A 10169-nucleotide genomic window follows, 5' to 3' on the forward strand; every position below is an offset into this window, starting at 1 on the left:
AACCGTTGCGAGTATGAAAAAATTTATTAACACGGGAAAGTTGCGTGTTTTCAGCAGTTTTCCATCGATATATCACTTGCTAAATTCCGGTGAGTGGATGAAGAGCCATGAGCAAAAAAAGCACATGAAAAAACAAAGTGAAGTTCAAGTAGACATGCCGAGATGTTCAAGTTCTTCACGCGGTGCATTTTTGAATAATCTGTTTCGCAATAAAGGCAGAACGAATGATCTCGCCATTTTCGAAATTACTTGAAAATGGCTAGGAATCAGAGAAAACCATCAACATGAAGAAGTTTCGCATTTTCCTTAGCTTTTCAACGGTATATTATTTGCCCCATTCTGATAAAGTTTGTAGAAATTACGGTGAAAATAATTTTTTAGCCATTTTCAAAATTGATTTAAAACTGTAAGGAATTGGGAGAAACAATATATACCAAAAAGTTTGGCATTTCCTCAAGCTTTCCAATTCCATATCATTTGCTACATTCGAATATACGGTTAAGAAATTAGCTCGAAAATACCAAATTAGTGCAACTTGGACCATTTTCTAAATTACTTTTAAACCGTTCAAATTTAGAAAAAACTTTCAACATGAAAAAGTAAAAAGGTGAAGTTGAAATAGAAATATCAGAGAAGTTCGGAGTTCTTTAAATCATAGGATTTACCTGTTCAAAAAATAAAAAACACAATGCTATTTTTTGCAATTCTAAAAACAACTCATAAACGAAAAAATGGTTGCTAGAAGTTCAAGTGCTCGACGAGGAAAAGTTCAAAAAATTCTAGTGAGAGAGGTTCACCGTGTATTTAGATGTCCAAAATACATAAAAAACATGTTGTTTTTTGTGTTTTAAAAAAATCTCAACCAGAGAGAAGTTCAAAGTGATAATAACCGGAAGTTCAGTACTACATGGTATGTCTTTCATATAAGAAAAATACAATAAAGTGAAATAGAGTGAAGTTTAAATAGACATGCCTCAGAAGTTCAACTACTTCACGCAGTGCAAAAAATAGCATGTCAAAAACATAGTGGGGTTCAAACAAACATGCCCGAGAAGTTCAACTACTTCACGCAGTGCGTTTCCATTCGCAATGAAGGCGGAAATCATGATCTCGTCATTTCTCTAGTTTACTTCAAAACGACAGGAATATCCTTTGTGTAAGTTCAAGTCCTCAGTTGGAGAAAGTTAAAAAAATATTGTGAGAGAGGTTTGTACAAAAAGAATATCATTTGTGTAACACTGACGAAATGGATGAGAAAATTACAAACGAAAATACGTCACAGAAGTTCAACATGAAAACATCACGAAGTTTGACTACTATAGTGAATGAATTTGAGATGAAAAACTTTTAAAATTGTCGCGAGTATGAAAAAATGATCAACACGGGAAAGTTGCGTGTTTACAACAGCTTTCCATCGGTATATCACTTTCTCAATTCCGGTGAGTGGATGGAGAGCTACGAGCAGTGGATGGAGATCTACGAGCAAAAAAAGCACGTGAAAAACATAGTGAAGTTCAAGTAGACATGCCGAGAAGTTCAGGTTCTTCATGTGGTGCATTTTCGAAGAATCTGTTTCGCAATAAAGGCAGAACGAATGATCTCGCCATTTTTGAAATTACTTGAAAACGGCTAGGAATCACATAAAACCATCAACAAGAAAAAGTTTTGCATTTTCCTTAGCTTTTCAATGGTATATTATTTTCCCCATTCCGATAAAGTTTATAGAAATTACGGCGAAAATACGTTTTTAGCCATTTTCAAAATTGACTTAAAACAGTAATGAATTGTGAGAAACAATATATACCAAAAAGTTTCACATTTCCTCAAGCTTTCAATGCCATATCATTTGCTACATTCGGACATACTGTTAAAAAAATAGATCAAATATACGAACTCGGTGGAACTTGTACCGTTTTCTAAATTACTCTTAAACCGTTCAAGATTAGAAAAAACTTTCTACATGAAAAGGTAGCGCATTTTCATAAGCTTTCCAACGCCATATCATTTTCCTCAATTTGATTAGCCGTTTAGAAATGACATCAAAAATACGAACTCGGCTGTTCGGTTTGTGAAATTTTACGATTTTCCAAATTACTCTTTAACCGTAGGGAATTAGAGAAAACTTTCAACATGTGGAAGGAGCGGTTTTGCAGCAGCTTTCCAACACCATATTATTTGCCTCATTCTGATAAACGGTTTAGAAATGCGATCGAAAATATGATTCACGTTTTTTGTATGAAGAAAAAATGGTTTTTCAAAACTGCTCTTAAACCGCTTACATTTTGCCAAAAATTTAACTTGGGTCGTGATACTGGTGTCCATAGCTTTCTAACGGTATATTGTAAGCCCCATTTGGGCAATGTTGGTGGAAGTTCAACCTAGTACTAGGAGAAGTTCAGCTCGAACAACCCAGGCAGTAAAATTGCAAAAAAAAACGCAATTTCATCACGACCCGAGAGCAAAATCCGCCAACGAGCGAGATTCCTATTTAAAACCGGTATTTAGTTGCTAAAAAATGTTTCTAGATTACACTAACATCATATAGAACACGACTAACAAGAATAATTTGTGGGGGAAGCCACGGTTGCGAAGTTAGCCCGAAGGTCGGGTTCGTATAGAGGGAAGGTCAGGCGCGTTACTCAGGCAGTTCAGGTTGTGATCAGAATATTATTCTGATCCTGTGATCAGAATAGTGTGTGTGTGTGTGTCTATATATATATTGTCATATGATTTCTTATGCTATAGTAACAATTCATTCACAATTTCAAGTAGGAACCAGAAACTTCATTGAAAACTAACAAACTATAATCTCAGTCATTGGAGCAATTGCAATTTATCGTAACATTAGAAAGAGTCAATATAAGAGCTTTTCAGCAAGTCCACATACTCAACTATCATTTATTTTTTCACAATTGCTAACACTCACGCAATATTTATGGGTATGAAGTTTCTAATCGGACACAGAGAAAGACAGGGGCTTATAGTTTTGCCTCCCAACCTTTTATCTCAAGGGTAAGGTCAACAATAATAGTTTATGAAAACTCACATCCAATTAGCTATATATATCAGGAACTTTCCAACACACAGTGCTTGCCAAAGGATAAATTGTAAAAAGGAAAGGTGAAAATCACCATGACTCTTGTATGAAGTATAAGACAAGAATAAAAGATAGGCCCTTCGCAGAGGGAAGCAGAGGTTGTCATGTGCCTTTATGGTTGGATGCATGAAATCTTAATGCAAAAGAACGTCACTTTATATTGCCACTTGTGATATGGATCTTTATTATGCAGTCCGTCGCTTTTATTTCTTCCACATCACAAGATCGTATAAAGCTTATTTTCTCCACACTAATAAATCATACATATTTAGAGAGCAATTTTTATTACTTGCAGCAATGACAACTTACTTGAAGGATCTTACTCAATCCATAGGTAGATATGGTGGACTCTCATGGCAAAACTGGGTTTAAGGATATTTGGAAGCACAAGTAGTATCTCTACTTGGTGCAAAGAATTTGGCTAGCATGAGAGGGAAATGCAAGCTCAAGATGTTGGATGATCCATGATAATATAATTTATTTTGAATGTAAGAAAACATAACCCATTACGTTGTCTTCCTTGTCCAACATCAACTTTTTAGCATGTCATATTTTAATGAGTGCTCACAATCATAAAAGATGCCCAAGATAGTATATTTATATGTGAAAACCTCTCTTTCTTTATTACTTCCTATTAATTGCAACGATGACCAAAACTATGCTTGTCAACTCTCAACAACTTTTATTCATCATACTCTTTATATGTGAAGTCATTACTCTCCATAAGATCCATATGATCTCTTTATTTCTTTTTATTCTTACTTTTCTATTTATTTTTATTCCCTCAAGATCATAGCAAGATAATCAAACCCTTGACTCAACACTAATCTTTATTATATATAGCTCACAGACTCGATTACAAAGAAGGATCATAAAGCAAAACTCATAACTAGATCATACTAAAACTTTATTCTAATAGATCAAGATATTACCAAAAGGATCGAACTAAGAAAAATGGTAAATATAAAAGTGTGATGGTGATACGATACCGGGGCACTCCCCCAAGCTTGGCAGTTGCCAAGGGGAGTGCCCGTAACCATGTATTTATGTCCCCTTCCTCGAAGGTGGTGATAATGGAGTTGTTGATGATGTAGGCTTGTCGTCCATCTTCCAAGGCATAGGCTCACCATCATAGAAGGATGATCGAGTCTCCGGGATCCTCAAATCAGCAGCCAAACTCATCCTCTTGAATCTATATTCATACTCATAGTTTTGGTTTTACAGGTCATAGATCTGGGCTTGGAGATGCTCGATTTTCTCGTGAAGCTTGAAGATGGTCTCCCCGATGTTCCTGGCATCTAGCTGGGTGTTGTTGGTGAACTTCGTGATCATTATGTGGTTGGCGTCGAGTCCACGTTCCACCGTCTCCTGGCACTTGAAAACTTGTTGCTCCACTGCTTCAATTCTGCCTCCACGCTTCCGGTCCTCCTTGGTCCCTCAACATCGCGGATGTGCAGCAACCCCTCACGCATCTCAATGGTTTGAGGATGTTGCAGCACTTCCACGAGGTAGGGGTTGATGACCTTCTCGAAGAACTTGTCCTTGGGGTGCTTGGAGACGTCATGGTGATCTAGATCTGTCAGAAAAACTGCTCAAAACAAAAACAGAGGATATTTGCATGGTACGGTGGTCAAAACCTTCGGGAGATTATATAATGAATTTTTACCGACCAAAAGAAGTATCGTGCAAGAAAACAGAGTCCGGAGAGCACACGAGGTGCCCATGAGGCAGGGGGCACGCCCAGGGGGGTAGGGTGCACCCTCCACCCTCGTGGACGCCTCATGTCCTGATACGTCTCCAACGTATCTACTTTTCCAAACACTTTTGCCCTTGTTTTGGACTCTAACTTGCATGATTTGAATGGAACTAACCCGGACTGACGCTGTTTTCAGCAAAATTGCCATGGTGTTATTTTTGTGCAGAAATAAAAGTTCTCGGAACGACCTGAAAATCAACGGAGAATATTTTTGGAATATATAAAAAATACTGGCAAAAGAATCATGGCCAGGGGGCCCACACCCTGTCCACGAGGGTGGGTGGCGCGCCTACCCCCTGGGCACGCCCCCTGCCTCGTGGCCCCCTTGGTGCTCCAACGAGCTCAACTCCAACTCCATATATTCACGTTTGGGGAGAAAAAATCAGAGAGAAGGAATCATCGTGTTTTACGATACGGAGCTGCCGCCAAGCTCTAATATTTCTCAGGAGGGCTGATCTGGAGTCCGTTCAGGGCTCCGGAGAGGGGAATCTGTCGCCATCGTCATCATCAACCTTCCTCCATCACCAATTTCATGATGTTCACCGCCGTGCGTGAGTAATTCTATCATAGGCTTGCTGGATGGTGATGGGTTGGATGAGATTTATCATGTAATCGAGTTAGTTTTGTTAGGGATTGATCCCTAGTATCCATTATGTTCTGAGATTGATGTTGTTATGACTTTGCTATGCTTAATGCTTGTCACTAGGGCCCGAGTGCCATGATTTCAGATCTGAACCTATTATGTTTTCATGAATATATGTGAGTTCTTGATCCTATCTTGCAAGTCTATAGTCACCTATTATGTGTTATGATCCGTTAACCCCGAAGTGACAATAATCGGGATACTTACCGGTGATGACTGTTGTTTGAGGAGTTCATGTATTCACTAAGTATTAATGCTTTGGTCCGGTACTCTATTAAAAGGAGGCCTTAATATCCCTTAGTTTCCAATAGGACCCCGCTGCCACGAAAGGGTAGGACAAAAGATGTCATGCAAGTTCTTTTGCATAAGCACGTATGACTATATTTGAAATACATGCCTACATTACATTGATGAACTGGAGTTAGTTCTGTGTCACCCTATGTTATAACTGTTGCATGAGGAATCACATCCGACATAATTATCCATCACTGATCCATTGACTACGAGCTTTTCACATATTGATCTTTGCTTAGTTACTTTTCCGTTGCCACTGTTACGCTTGCTACAAAACTGCTACCGTTACTTTTGCGACCGTTACCACTACTATCATATTACTTTGCTACTAAATACTTTGCTGTAGATATTAAGTTTTCCAGGTGTTGTTGAATTGACAACTCAGCTGCTAATACTTGAGAATATTCTTTGGCACCCATTGTGTCGAATCAATAAATTTTGGTTGAATACTCTACCCTCGAAAACTGTTGCGATCCCCTATACTTGTGGGTTATCAAGACTATTTTCTGGCGCCGTTGCTGGGGAGCATAGCTCTATTCTTTGAGTCACTTGGGATTTATATCTGCTGATCACTATGAAGAACTTGAAATATAAAAGAACCAAGATTTTTCCCTCAACTACGAGGGGAGGTAAGTAACTGCGATCTAGCTCTGCACTTGATTCACCTTCTGTTTTGAGTAAACTTGCGACACCTACTCCTGCTATTCATTCTGATATGTCGCATGTTATTGGTGATGCCACTTCTGCTTTGCATGATACTTATGATGAAACTACTTCTATGTTTGATAATACTGTGCCACTAGGTGAATTTCTTGATGAACAACCTGCTAGGGTTAGAGAGAATGAAATTACTGAAACTGACAATATTGATGAAAGTGATGATGAAGATTCTCCCCCTAGATATGAATTTCCTGTTGTGCCTGAGGGTTATGTTATGGATGAAGAAACTGCTAAAGACTTTTTAGCTTGCAATGATAGATCTGATCTTAAGAAATTATTAGCTAAGCTTAAAGAAAAATCGCTGAATGCTAGAATGAAATATGACCCTGCTTTTGCTACTTCACCTATCTTTATTTCCGATAAGGATTATGATTTCTCTGTCGATCCTGAGTTAATTACTTTGGTTGAATCTGATCCTTTTTATGGCTATGAATCTGAAACTGTTGTGGCACATCTTACTAAATTAAATGATATAGCCACCCTATTCACTAATGATGAGAAAACTCGCTATTACTTTATCCTTTAGTTGTTTCCGTTCTCATTAAAGGGTGATGCTAAAACATGGTTTAATTCTCTTGATCCTGGTTGTGTGCGTAGTCCCCAGGATATGATTTATTACTTCTCTGCTAAATATTTCCCCGCTCATAATAAACAAGCTGCCTTAAGGGAAATATATAATTTTGTGCAAATTGAAGAAGAGAGTCTCCCACAAGCTTGGGGGAGGCTTCTCCAATTACTTAATGCTTTTCCTGGTCATCCTCTCAAGAAAAATGAAATACTTGATATCTTTTATAGTGGACTAACTGATGCTTCCAGAGACCACTTGGATAGTTGTGTTGGTTGTGTTTTCAGGGAAAAAACTATTGATCAAGCTGAATTGCTATTGAATAATATGTTGAGTAATGAAAATGATTGGACACTTCCTGAACCAACTCCTAAGCCAACTCTGAAGAAAAGGGGTATTCTATTTCTTAGTCCTGAAGATATGCAAGAGGCAAAGAAATCTATGAAAGAAAAAGGTATTAAAGCTGAAGATGTTAAGAATTTACCACCTATTGAAGAAATTCATGGTCTTGATAACCCGACACAGGTAGTAAAGGTAAATTCTCTCTATAGATTAGATGAAGGTGATATTCCTCGTTATAAGTCTGCTAGCCAATGCTTAGATGAGTTTGATAATTTTATGGTTAAGCAAGAAAACTTCAATGCTTATGTTGGTAGACAATTGAAACGTAATGCTTATATGATTGAACACTTGAGTGATTATATGTCTAGAGTTAAAGGTGAACTTAAACTTATTAGTAAACATGCTTCTATGGTTACCACTCAAGTAGAACAAGTACTTAAGGCTCAGAATGATTTGCTCAATGAATTAAATAATAAGAAAAATGATAATGCTGTTAGAGTTATGACTAGAGGGGGTAAAATGACTCAGGAACCTTTGTATCCTGAGGGTCACCCTAAGAGAATTGAGCAAGATTCTCAGAGAACTAATGTTGATGCACCTAGTCCTTCTAAAAGGAAGAAAAAGAAAAATGATAGGACTTTGCATGCTTCTAGTGAACCTGTTGTAGACATGCTCGAGAATCCCAATGATATTTCTATTTCTGATGCTGAAACACAATCTGGTAATGAACATGAACCTAGTGATAATGTTAATGGTGATGTTCATGTTGATGCTCAACCTAGCAATGATAATGATGTAGAGATTGAACCTGCTGTTGATCTTGATAACCCACAATCAAAGAATCAACGTTATGATAAGAGAGACTTTGTTGCTAGGAAGCACGGTAAAGAAAGAGAACCATGGGTTCAGAAACCCATGCCTTTTCCTCCTAAACCATCCAATAAAAAGGATGATGATGATTTGAGCGCTTTTCTGAAATGATTAGACCTATCTTTTTGCGTATGCATTTGACTGATATGCTTAAAATGAACCCTTATGCTAAGTACATGAATGATATTGTTACTAATAAAAGAAAGATACCGGAAGCTGAGATTTCCACCATGCTTGCTAATTATACTTTTAAGGGTGGAATACCTAAGAAAATAGGAGATCCAGGAGTACCAACTATACCATGCTCCATTAAAAGAAACTATGTTAAAACTGCTTTATGTGATCTTGGAGCCAGTGTTAGTGTTATGCCTCTCTCTCTTTATATCGTAGACTTGATTTGAATAAGTTGACACCTACTAAAATATCTTTGCAAATGGCTGATAAATCCACTGCTATAACTGTCGGTATTTGTGAGGATGTGCCTGTTGTGGTTGCAAATGTTACTATTTTAACGAGACTTTGTTATTCTTGATATTCCCGAGGACGATAGTATGTCGATTATCCTTGGTAGACCCTTTTTGAATACTGCATGGGCTGTTATTGATTGCAACAAAGGCAATGTCACTTACCATGTTAATGGTAATGAGCATATGGTACACTTTCTGAGGAAACAACCTCAAGTCCACAGTATCAATTCTATTGAAAAAATTTCAACAATTACTATTGGAGGTTTTGAATTTCCTCTTCCTACTGTCAAGAAGAAATATGATATTCTTATTGTTGGGGATGTGCATATCCCAGTTGAGGTAACCTAGTGTTATTCGCAATTTCTCCGGTTTCATGCATTCGGAATGAGTTTGTTAACAAGACTTGATCAACCTTGTTTGTGGATTCATTTTGATGAGCATGAGATGGATGAAGCTAGAAAGCACAACCTTCTGTACCCTCCTTTTACTTTCTGTTATTTATATTAAATAAAGTAAATATAGTATTTTTTGGTCAGTTTTTTGAATTATCCTTGCAATAAAAAATACCTCGAAAATAAAAGTTCTCCAAATGCCCTGAAAATTTAATATGATTTTTCCAGAATATTTAAGAATTATTGATACTGAGAACACATCAGGGGGACCCACCATGTGCCCACGAGGGTGGAAGGCGCGCCCACCCCCTGGGCGCGCCCCCTGCCTTGTGGACCCCACATGGGTCCCCTCCACTTATTCTTGCACCCACACACTTCGTCTTCCTCTAGAAAAAAAATCACCCACCAGCTCAAACCCGTGTTCTAGCTCATCTTGCTGCCATTTTCGATCTCCTTGCTCAAAGCTCCATTCACAAAACTGCTTTGGGGGATTGTTCTTCGGTATGTGACTCCTCCAATGGTCCAATTAGTTTTTGTTCTAGTGCTTTGTTTATTTCAATGTTTTGCTGCTTAGGTGACCCTGTTCTTGAGATTGCATGTCAAACTTATGTGGTCAAAAGTAGTTTTAATGCATGATATGGCCTCTAGGCACTTGTAGGAGTAGTTGCTATCAATTTTGTTGAGTTTGGTTCACTTTTATTTTAAGTTACTAAAAGTTTCAGAAAATTTCAGAAAAAGATGAAGAGATTTTTGAGGGGCTCATCGAGCCGAAGCTCGAAGGATAAGCAAAGTGAAGAGAATAAGAAGCCCAAGTATAATCTCCCTCGTACTGCGGAGGTTCGGCCGTGTGAATGGCCTTGTGATGAGTTCTTGAGAGAAGCCGGGATTTATGAAGATTTTTATTATTTGGCTAAGAATGGAGGCCTCACCGACTTCCTCCACGACCAGTGTGAACAGTATCTCCTACTCACCAATATTTTTGTGCAAAATTTTCATTTCCATGCTAGGATATCGCCACCTTCG

Source organism: Triticum urartu, chromosome 5, assembly GCF_003073215.2.
Source record: "Triticum urartu cultivar G1812 chromosome 5, Tu2.1, whole genome shotgun sequence".
NCBI lineage: Eukaryota > Viridiplantae > Streptophyta > Magnoliopsida > Poales > Poaceae > Triticum > Triticum urartu.